Source organism: Mauremys mutica, chromosome 3 (genome assembly GCF_020497125.1).
Source record: "Mauremys mutica isolate MM-2020 ecotype Southern chromosome 3, ASM2049712v1, whole genome shotgun sequence".
Classification (NCBI taxonomy): Eukaryota; Metazoa; Chordata; order Testudines; family Geoemydidae; genus Mauremys; species Mauremys mutica.
The window spans coordinates 196,283,089-196,294,844 of NC_059074.1; the positions used below are offsets into that span (position 1 = coordinate 196,283,089).

The following is an 11,756-nucleotide window of genomic DNA, read 5'->3' on the forward strand; positions in this document are numbered from 1 at the left end:
ATTTGAGAATAATAATTGATTAGTAGTAGTGTTGCAGTCTTGTCTAAGAGAGCCAGTCATGGACCATGTCGCCATTGTGCTAGGTGCTGAACAAACACAGACCAAAAACTGTTATCCTGCAATGTGTATGTAGAGAAATGTTTGTAGAAGATTATAATTTTGAGACACTCTGTCATAAGGGACAGTATTATGAACATCGGAATTTGGAGGAGATGTGTCCTGAAGGCAGGGGGTGTTTATTTTTCTTTAAGAGAGACGATGTAGAGATATGTTTGTAGAAGATTATAATTTAAAGATGCTGCCTCATAAGGGATTGTGTTCTGAGTGTGGGAATTTGGAGGTGTGCCCTGAAGATAGGGGTGGGGAACACTACATGGCCGTGTGCAGTAGCTCTCTGCAGATGCTCTCCAGTTTGATTTATTAAAATGTTATTCCTTTCTCACTCACTCTGTTTGTTATTTGAAGATCATTATGGTGTACAAGGTGATGTGACAATCTACCCCACCAGAGTGGCATAGCTGAGTGTGCTATTGGACTAGCCTCTACTCTGGCCTGTCCAGTCATCCTGGGGAGGGATGGGAAGCACTTCAGTAAGGTTCACAAGGAGCAGGGTCACTGGCCACCCACTAGAGCAATCCCTGTTCCACAGAGAAAAGTGCTCTTGGAATTAGCAAAATGGAGGTGGATAGGGGAGGAAGCATCAGCAGACTTTGAACTTCCCCACCCCCGGACAAGATCAAGACTACGTTCTCCCTGGAGCCTGACATTCTAATACAAGACACCAATTTTGTTACGGAGCTGTGGGCAAACCAGATGCTAAGCTTTCTGTGGGGAATGAAAAGGTGGTAGACCCCCATCCGCTAAGGCATGACTGCACTTCGATCTCAGAGGTGCACAGATCCACTGTTCTGAGCAAGACAGAGAGATGAGAGAGGTAAAACTCAACTCTTGGTCCACAGGGTTGATAGACGAGAGGTCTTACAACTGGCCTGTGAGGTCCTCTGTTCAGGACACTGGGGGGTGGGGAGGGGGAAGACCTTTAATCAGCTGGTGGCCTGTTTCTACTGGCCCAGCACAGGCAGAGATGTCAGTGACTACTGCACCTCATGCTTGGAGTGCTAATTATCTGGCCCCAAGGGAATCCCCCAAACACCCCTTATCCCGCTCCCTGTAGTCAATATCCCTTTTGAATGGATGGACTTAGTGGGACTCCTGGAGAAGAGCAATGTGGCATACCAACGCATTCTAGTCAGCCTCAGCTATGTAACCTGCTATGCCAAGGCCATCCCCCGGCATTCCACAAGCACACCTCCCTACCACCGTGGCAGAACTCATGAAGCTCTTCATGTGGGTAGGGACCCCCTAGGACATTTTATCTCATGAAGGGACTAGTTTTACATCCAGCATGATGAAAGAGCTGTGAAACCTAGTAAAGGTTAAGACAGTAAGGACTTTGATCTACCACCCCCGGAGAGATGGACTGGCAGAATGATTTAGTCAAACTCCGAAGAGGATGCTGAAGAAATTCATAGCCTCAGACCCCAGACACTGGGACCAGCTGCTTCCTCCTCTATTTGCCATACAGGAAGACCCCCAAGCCTCTACCAGGTTTTCACCTTTTGAGGTCTTGTACAGCAAGAAGCCCCAAGGCATCTTAGACCTGCTTCAAGAAACGTGGGAAGAGTAAGGACCACAAGTGAAAAACATAGTCCCGTATCTTCTCCAGCTACAAGAGAGACTCAAGACTTTATGGGCATTCACTAAAGAAAACCTGCTAAATGCACAGCAGCCCCTCCGCCCCAAAGTCCAATTATGGGTGTTCAAAGAGGCAAATGAGTGTTGTTATTGCTGCTGAGCTCAGAATCCAAGTTAGTAGCCCAAAGGCAGGAGCCCTTTAAGATAGCGAAGCAGGTGGGCCATGCTTACTACAAGGTCCGACATCCAGAGAAAAGAAAAGAAAACGAACTAACAAACAGATCTACCATGGGAAACTTTTAAAAGCCTGGAAGGACCATGAGGGGGTTCTCTTAACTCCTTTCCTACTGGAGCCCGCAATAGGACCCCAGCCACCTGTGACACAAATGACCAAACCCATACAGAAGGGAAAGTCAACCAGAAGAGACAGCCCAATTGCAGCAGCTAGTTATCTCATTCCCCACTGTGGTTTCATCCCTACTGTGACCTAATGTGACATGCTCACCTAGAACACCACATCGAGATAGCTCTGTGACTCCTCAGCTGCTTCCCATAAAAATGTCAGGGACAGTTTGGGATGAACTACAGATGATATTGGCACTGGGAGTGGTAGAACAACTGCACAGCAAATAGAGAAGTCTCATTGTGCCAAAGCCTGATGGCATGGAACGCTTCTGCAATGATTATTGAAAGGCCAATGCAATACTGAAATTTGACGTTTACCCAAAGCCAAGGGTAGACAAGCTGTTAGAACAGCTGGGAGCTGCCAGACATATATCCACTTTAGACCTCATGAAGGGACATTGGCAAATACTTTGGACTCTGAAATCCAAGGGGTAAAATTACTTCTTCCATACCCTTCGATTTATCTCCATTCCACCTCTTGTCTTTTGCTCTCCATGGAGCACCAGCAACTTTTTAAACATCAAGATAGTTATCGCTAAGAAAAATCCTAATGGAGACAAGGCACAGGTAGTTTTTACCTCAGCATTGCTAGCCAAGGCCAATCCAGCTGGGGTTACCTCCTTAAAGCCCATAGCTTCCAGGAAGCTCTGCTATGTAGTTCTTGCTCCCTCTGACATGCCCATCCGACTCTTGGGGCTGTAAAAGTAAAGCAAAAACTAAAATAAATGTAAAATTTTTTAAATGCAAAACAGTCTCTTTTGTAAGCAAGAGTCAGGCTAGCTGTAACCCTAATAACGCAAAACGTAAAAGCAAAAATTGTGTAAGGCAAGTAAAAAAAACTGTGTAAAAAGTTGTTGCAACCTTGTGTAAATAAATATAAAATGTAAACTAAAGTCTAAATAAATGTAAAAAATTAAATATCAAAATAACATATATAAACAAAATGCAGCTGTTGCTCATTATTGTATATAACAAAGGGTATAAATGCTTGCTGTAATTGTTTACCTGTAAAAAAAACCTGTTTAGCTCTCTCCCTCCATGCAATTGCTAAAAATAATAAAGTATCTAATTTGCTGCACCCAACCAAAAAGTAAAAACTACGTTTTTCTCCAACAGGGCCCAACCTAAAATCCATTGAACTCAATGGGAATCTTTGTGGATCAGGCCTCTGAACTGCTGCTCGTTCTTCGTTCCCGAGATCGTAATCCTTTCAGGGAAGGGATTATGTTTTGTAAAGCACCGAGTACATTTATGAAGCTACATAAATAATAGGACCATCCCTAGCACGTGAATTATGCACTGTTAGCTGCTACACTTCACTCCAGAGCTGGTGAGATTTTAGTAGGGGGTGAAGTGATTCAAACATCATACTGAAGTCCTTATTCAGTGGCAGGTTGGGCCTGGCTCATTTGTTATCAGAGGGAGAGGTGGAAAGAGCTTCTCTCTCCTTGGGGGCCTCCTAGGGCTAGGCACATTTCAGAGGTGGTGACTTTTCATACACTACATGCCAAATTCTCGGCTGGTATAAACTGGATCAATGTTAATCAGTGACGGTGGGATCTGGGCCAGCCAGGGCAGACAAGTCGCTCCCCACACAATCGGTGGTGAGCACCAAACCTGAGAGGTGCTGGGACCCCATGTGCCAGGTTGCAAAGCCTCTCACTCACATTTGGCTCAGCTGGCTGTCCATCATTTTGGGGGCCCTTACAAATGGGGTGAACACGGGGGTAAACTGCCTCTTTTGCCCCCCATCTGGGCACCCTAAACGTACACCAACAAATATCCCATGCTCCTAAGTATGAGGAGGAAGAGAGTTGGCATCAAACCATGTTAACTAAAAATAAATGCGTACACCCATCCCAACAAAATAATAGCAATAATTCATCGATATTCAGCACATCTACAGTACTTTTCATCCAAAGATCACAAACTTCCTTACAAAGGAAACAGTAACTCCCATTTTACAGACAGGGAAACTGAGGCACCGAGATTAAGTGTTTTGCCCAACCCCACACAGCATGGCAGAAATGTAATACAGTTTCAAATTAGCCATTTGTAACAATAAGGCTCTAAATCCCCGAGTCTGTACAGCAAGACACTAGATCTGCAATTTTTGTCAGCGGTAAAGCTACTTAGCACTGTTCAGCTTCCTACAAAGCCTGTATGTGAGTGGGGCCCCATGTGCGAGACTGTGGTCAACTGTCTCTCTCTTGTAATTTCCTCACGAAGTTTGAGTCCTGAGTCACTGAGTTTTGTTCTAAAAATCAAAAGCCTGTTCCTTCTGTTTATGCATTCTGGGAGCAGAGTGATTTCAGACAAGTAATAAAACACCATAACACTCATGGAAAATAAATGCTGAGCCCCATCTCCCTGCTCTTCTGCTCCTGCAATTTTCTCAGATGCAGTCACCAGTCTGGCCTAAAGTTTGTTTACCCACTTCCAAAACTCATGGCCTGATAGCTAATAATGCATTAATCACATTCAGAGCATGATCTTTGGTTTCTCCTGCTCGGTAGACATCTGCTAGAATCACAAGAGATTCATTATCACATCAGCTTGATTCAGAAATGTGGATTCTCTCTGTAGACTCATTTGCCATCAGACATCTTATCAGCACATTCAGAAACTACGGCCATCCTAAGACAAATTAACCGATTTCCCCCATTCATTCCACAGCATCCAATGTAAAACGGCCCACCTTGTGTTTCAATAGTTTTGCTCCACTTAATGGACCTGAAGTCCTTTCCCTCTTGTCCCCACCCTCTCTGCTCTGTCTAACACCAGCCTACTGTCTGTCTTTTCACAGTTTCACCATTGTTAGCATGAGAGCCTTCTCCTCTGCATCACAAACCATCTACAGCAGCCTGCCTCTCACTCCACTTCTGTTCAATCGCATCTGAGAAGGTACCTTTACTCCCTTGCGGACCTATCTTTGTTTACTATTCATTCTGCTCCCAAACTGTTTTACGCTCTGGAACATTTTGGGTTTTTTTGAATGATTCAGACCAAAATAAAGGTGCTCTCTATTCAGGTATCCGGGGTGATGAACAACCTAGCACCAAGTTTGGGGAGGCATGTTCACCTGAGCTTGCCCACGGTAGATGAAACAGCTGCATCTCTCCTTACTTCACTGCTTAAAAGAGCTTCGACAAATGGGAATGTGTTTGTTCTTGGACTTTGGGACGTGGGCTCAGCAGTCCGGGAGGGCCTGACTCGGCAGTGAGACACCAAGAGTTTGTCTGTGCGCAAAGTTGTGCCGGGGATCCCCGGTGTACGTCTCCCTCTTAGCCATCATTTTGCATATCCATCGCTCATCAATAGGGGAACGTGTTTGAATTCATGCAGGTCCCGATCCACAAATCCGCTGCTTCACCTTTTGTGTGGCTTTTCTGTGGGTGCTTAGCACCCACTGACAGCCAGTGCCCGCCCCCTGCCATAGCGCCTCCCGTCCAACACGAAACAGCTGTTTCCCGGCTCGCTGCAGGCACTGGGAGGGAGGGGAAGGAGAGGGCACAGGGCACACTCAGAGGAGGGGGTGGAACTGGGCAAGAGGAGGCAGGACAGGCCATTATTTCTTTGGGGAATAATTCCCCAGTATCTGTCGTTTCAGTATCTGTTGCCTTTAACAATGCAACTCCAACATATACCAGGGACCCCCCTGTACCTCTTTAGCTATACAGGTATTGTTATACTGGTACAACCCCCTCCTGTGGATGTCTTTACATCCATGTAGATGTAGGTGTCTTATATGGGTATCGCTCTTCCTGTATGTGAAGGGGAATAAGCTGTACTGGTGTAAGGCACCTTTATACTGTTGTAAGTGTGTCCTCACTGCGCGGGGGTTGTACCGGTATAACTTCTTTTCTGTCTGTTTAAAAAAAAACAAAAAACCACACCTCATACTCCTAACCAAGAGGGGTTTGTGCTGGTTTAACTGTGTTTAGACCAGGCCCAAGAATCTAAGGGGAAGATCAAGAGGTCAATCAGAAGCGAGGGATCGGGGGGAGCATCTCTCTGGATGACTGGGGAAGGTCAAAGGCTCTGAAGGGGTCTGTTTATCAACTGGCCTGAAATGTTGGTTGATCCAGGCCCCATTTAGGTGCCTGAAATCTGCCCCCAACGGGAAGCACTGGGAAGCCTCATGACAAGGACAACTGCAGTTATGTGACAATTTACAGCATGAGAAGCTTCTTGTACTCGCTGGTCCCCTGTGTATCTGTGCAGTAGCCATGAACAGTCTGACCCTCTCTTCATTCACTCCTGACCCCCACTGGTTCCTCCTAGGGAACCCTGGAGTTTTCCCCCCAACCCTGCAGGCATCCTATTACAACCACCATTCTTCTAGCTGAGGAAGACTGTATGAGGCTCTTTTGCACATCCATCAACGCTGCTTCTTGATCACCAGAGGTATTGCTGACTGGAAAACGGTGTCTGGCAACCCTTTCTCCTCCTCTAGCAGCTAGGTTGTCCTCCCACTGCATCCAACTCCTGCCAACCCAGAGTGATCCATACAGAGTAACAGGGATGCAGCACCTGGCAGTGCAAAGTGCCATTGCCAGGCATGATGGAATACACCTCTGTATTCACACCTCGCACACTATTGTAATAATCTTTGAACAAAGTACGCCTTGTAAGGTATCATTGGAAAACTCATTATTTGCTGGTCAATATTGTCCAGGGGAAGGGTCCTGACCTTAGAGTTTGGTCAGCATTTTGCTGGAGCATGTGGTGAGAAGGATTGCTTGGCAACTAAGTTTCTTAAGTAAATACTAGTGAACATTATATTATTTTTCTCAAAACCATTTCTGACTTTAATGCCTCATTACGTGCACTCACTTAAAATCTCTCTTTGTAGTTAATAAACTTGTTTTACTATTTTATCTAATCCAGTGTGTTTAAATTGGAGTACTCTATTTAGAATAGCAAACTGGCACATTATTCCCTTACAGGAATAACAGACTTCATATATTTGTACTGTCCAGAAGAGGGGTGGGCGGTACAGGACACACATTTCTGGAGGAAGATCTGGGACTGGGGATGTGTTGAGGTCACCCTGCAGCATTACCCTGGCTGGTAAGCGCCAAGCTGTGGCTGGGTGGCTGCAGCACACACATAGCTGAGAGTGCTTTACATGCTGGAGACTGTTTGTGACTAGTCCTGGTTGAAGTTTACAGCAGCAAGGCATTGTAAAGGGCACTCACAGGTTACAGGGCAGGGTGGCATTAGTGTGAATTGTGCCTTGGTATGTCACAGCAGGTCATTGGGATAGCTCTAAAAATGCTATTTTTAATGCACTGAAACAGTAACATGCTTTGTGTTTTGATGGGACTCCTTTAGAGCCCAAAGGATGTTATTTAGTAATAGCAGGATTTTCTAGCTGCTGGAAAAGCAGGCATTGTACCCTTCCCCAGCCATAAAAGTGACATGAGAGTGCTCTCATCTGGATTTTCACTTCATTACATTTGGAGGAAGCGTGAGACATCATATCACTTCTTTGCTCTAAAAAGGCCATAATTCTGCCTACCATCATAGTCTTATAGGGATTAAAAAAATGCTGTCCAAAGCTGTATTTCACCTGCTTTCATTTTAAATATTTGTTACATCAGATAGAGACAATACACTTTTGATGAACCCTGCACAATTATTTAAATGAAGAGGGTCTAAATTAAACACTGGTTTTGACACCATTTCTGAATTATGTATATTATTTAAATGTTTCACATTGATCTTCTTTACAGGAAACTTCTGGTCAAGTGTGTATTTTCGACGGGCCAAACCTTGAAGTCCTGACTGAGTGCCAGATTGTGCCTGACCTTATGTGAATATCAGGGTTACCGACTCTTATCACAGGACCCATGTTAAAACAAACCCAACAAGTAAGCTTGTGTGTGTGTTTTGTTTTTTTTTAAACTCAGCTCCTGGTGTCATGTTATTATGTGAGAATCTCAAGTTTCAATTTAAAACACGAGACTTTTTTAGTGCCCATGGTTACGGAGAAAAGCTTGAAAACATGAATCCTAATGGCTGAAGCACCAAAAGCCCCCCCCCCCCAATATTTATTATATGTAAAATCAAATTCTTTTGAAGCCAGTTTAATCACTTTTGAGGGTCTGATGCCTTGTTTTTGGAACTGGTAGTACTGGGGCTTAAATATTGTAGCCACAGCACTGTAAGGAAGCATGAGAAGGGGTTTACTCACTCCTTGTGGCCAGGTGTAGCATAGCAGCTCTCTCTCCATATGGCGCATCCCTGGGGTAGTCCCTTTTCCTGTAACCTCTGGCCAGGTCACGATTTAATCCACATAAAACAGTCCAACATCCTCACAAGAGGGTCTTTGGCCCTAGTGCCCCACATCCTTGCCTCAGGTCTTTCCAGCGTCCATGGACCCTTCTCCCAACTCATGTTACCTTACCAGTGGCTGGTAGGGGAGCCCAGGCCCTCCCAGTACTCTGGGTTCCAGCCCAGGGACACTATAACCAGCCACTAAGGCCTTCACACTCCCACTCCTTGTTTTTGTTTCCATGGGCTCCTTCTTACCCAGCCTCTCTCAGGGTTGCCCTTTTAAGCCTCTTACATTCCCCATACTCCGTCCCTCTCTCTCTCCCTGGCTGTCCAAGTTCTACCATACGTTCTGGGCATACCACCAGAGCCTTCTCCACACCAGTGGCTGCTTTAGGTCTTCCCAGCTACTTGGCAGCCTCCTCTATCCAGGCTAGGATCCCAGGGCTAATTCTCCTCCCGCCAGGCTTTCACCTGACCACTTTCCTACTCCCAGAGACTGACTGCAGCCTCTCTGACTGCAGCCCCCTTCTATTACAGGCTTCCTCTCTTGATACTAACCAGCCTGCTCTGACCCAGCAGGGCTTCATGATTGGCTAAGCCTGGCTCTCCTTCCAGGTGCAGCCAGATGACATAACTGGCCTCTCAGGCCCACATTAACCCATTCAGGGCCTATGTAGGGTACACACCCCATCACAGAACACCAACAGTGCCTGAAGTCTGACACAGCAGCACAGTGGTTTTCACTGACCAAAGCCTCTCAAAGTGTAGTACTTTTCTAGCGTCTCCCAGAGAACTATTGATTTAAGCTTTCAGCCAGCCTTGCTTTTAATACACTTACAAGTTTTAATCAATTTGTCTGTCTCTTGTTGTCCTACAAAACAACAGAAGGAACAAAGCTTGAGATCCGGTCCACAAAAACAAACCTTAAGATCCAGACGAAGCAGAGCAGTTCTCTCTTTGCGGCTGCACAGTGTTGGGAAATGAATCATTTCATTTCAAAGGGTCTACTAGCAAGCTTCAAACACCCTATGAATGAGGTGGTGGATACAAACAGAATGGATTAATGTCAGTCCATGTTTGAAGGTTCTCAGTGAGGATTTTCAGAGGACTAGAAATGCTTGTGGGGCGGGGGGGGGGAAGTAATAAAATCAATTTTACCCTGGCAGGCAGGCAAGCTAGAACAGTGGGTCCTTTTTCAGACTGACCGCTCTTCTTGCCTTGCCTTTCCCTGACCACTAACACCCCAGATCCTCAGCCTGGCAGAGCCTCATCCATGCAGTGCTGGAGTAAGGGATGCTGAAGAGACTTTACAAATTAATCATTAGTGTTTGCACATCTACTTTGCAAGAGACGGAGGATATTTTGTACACCAAGCTCTAAATTCGGACTCAGATGTGATGCCCACACAGGAGCGCAGAGAGGAATAAACCCCAACACCCTTTATTCCCCTGCCTGTGTTACCTGGACCTTTGGATTGGGTGCACAAAGGTCAGGGGCACTGGATCATCTTACTTCTGCAGTAGGTGAGCAGGGAAAGGTGGGGAATGGATGGAACCAGGACTCTGCTTCCCCCTCCCCACTACACCCAACAGAGCTGAGCCCTGAGCCGCACACTAGGTAGAGGCCAGAAATAAATTACTACCCCCCGGAGCCACAATTCCTCCCTTGCACTGTGTTACATGGGGTATGCCCATGGGACACAATCTAGTCTTGCATTTGAAGAACATTTTTTAACTATCCTCACTAAAATCATTTTGCACATTTCCCCAGGAAATTCTAGACTGGTAACATATTAAACTCCTCTCCCCAATGTGTATGGGAGTTTGGTCATCTCGGGTACAAACTTTGGTGTGTACAGTGCTTTTCACACTGACTTGAGGTGTGATCTTGGCCAAATCTCCGAATCTCTACAGGCCAGGATTTTAAAGATATTCAGGTGCCTAAAGATGCACCTTAGATAGGTACTTAGTGGGATTTTCAAAAGCACATGGGGAATTAGATGCATAGACTCACTTGCATAACCCACTAGATGCCTATCTGCATCTCTAGGCACCTAGCTACATTTAAAAATTTGACTTAGGCACCTAATCCTATTGACTTTCAATAATACTTAGGGTTTTAACACCTATGCCACTCTTGAAAATTGAATTTAGGCACCTAAGTGACTTAGGCACTTTAGATGATTTTCCCCCAAATTCTTTTGTAACAAATATTTCATCCAGCTCGAGGAAAATGAAAATAGCAATCTGGAGGATACACTTCTTTAAAGCACCTGGCTTCCATAACTCTAGAACAGAGTATATTTTTATAAAGTAAGAAAAAGTTAAGAATACAAAATGTGAATGACTATAACCATTTCAATGCAGTTCACTTTCTCCATTAGACTCTGCTGGGGAACGGGATGTGAAGATTGAGTGTTAAGCCTGAGGTATCTGGGCTAAAAGGCAAGTATGTTTATTAGGCCATGATGGGGTTAGGGATTGGAGATATCAGATACTCATAGGCTCATAGGCAAGGTGCTTCTAGTGACAGTAGCTTCAGTAGGTTTGCAACATATGAGCTTCATCCCCATTCACCATTTTGCACGAATCAGGAAAGACCTGCAGATTTGTGTGCACATGCTGCCATTTTTATTTTATTTTTTTGGCAGACTTCATACAGATCTTACATTGACAATGTCTATAGTATTTGTGACCAAAAAAAGACTGAGTACATTCCTTTCACATATCATGCAAAGGCAGCCTCTATGGAAAGCAGAGGGGATGTGGGCAAATGTTCAAGGAGATGTGACTAGAGTAAGCTTTTTCTGAAGTCCAGTAATCACAAGTAATAATTTATTCTTTTTTCTCTTAAGACTCAGAAATCATATTTTAGGTGCCTGCCACAGACTGTCAGCAGCGGCATTTCAAGAAGCAGTTCAGCCTTTATCAACATTCAGCAGCATTGTAATTCAGTAATAATTAATGTAACATTAAAATACACTCTTACCTTTCTAGATAACAAAGCGTTCAGCCTTTAATTAATTTCTTCTTTATTGCCATAACATGATCAGCATGAAGTAATTTAATATGTCAATTTCCGTGGAATTTCTAGTGGAATTCAGTCGCAGCTCAGAAAACCACCACCTGCTGTCTGATTGGGTACCACATTCTAGTTCTCTAGAGCTCTTCTTCACTGTACTTAGTGGGTCATCTTTTGATGTGACCTCATGTGTCTGTTTTAAAATAAAAATCAAGAAAACATTTCTGTAAAAGCTACACAGTGCATTCTCCATTGCTTTGCAGGTTTTATTTTATTTTATTTTTTTTACACCAGGCTTTGTCTCAGAATGAAGAAGAAACAAGATTAAAACTACAATTTTTAACCTTTGAAAA

At 44.6% G+C, this 11,756-nt stretch overlaps 1 long non-coding RNA gene across 1 annotated transcript in view; it reads left to right on the forward strand.

The window, feature by feature from the left end:
- LOC123365942 overlaps positions 1-10,732 on the forward strand; it is a 57,134-nt gene extending 46,402 nt beyond the window's left edge. The window contains exons 4-6 of the long non-coding RNA XR_006577839.1: positions 4,907-5,004; positions 7,839-7,976; positions 9,268-10,732. This is a non-coding gene — a long non-coding RNA (uncharacterized LOC123365942). The remainder of the gene's footprint in view (positions 1-4,906; positions 5,005-7,838; positions 7,977-9,267) is intronic.
- The last annotated feature ends 1,024 nt before the right edge of the window (positions 10,733-11,756 follow it).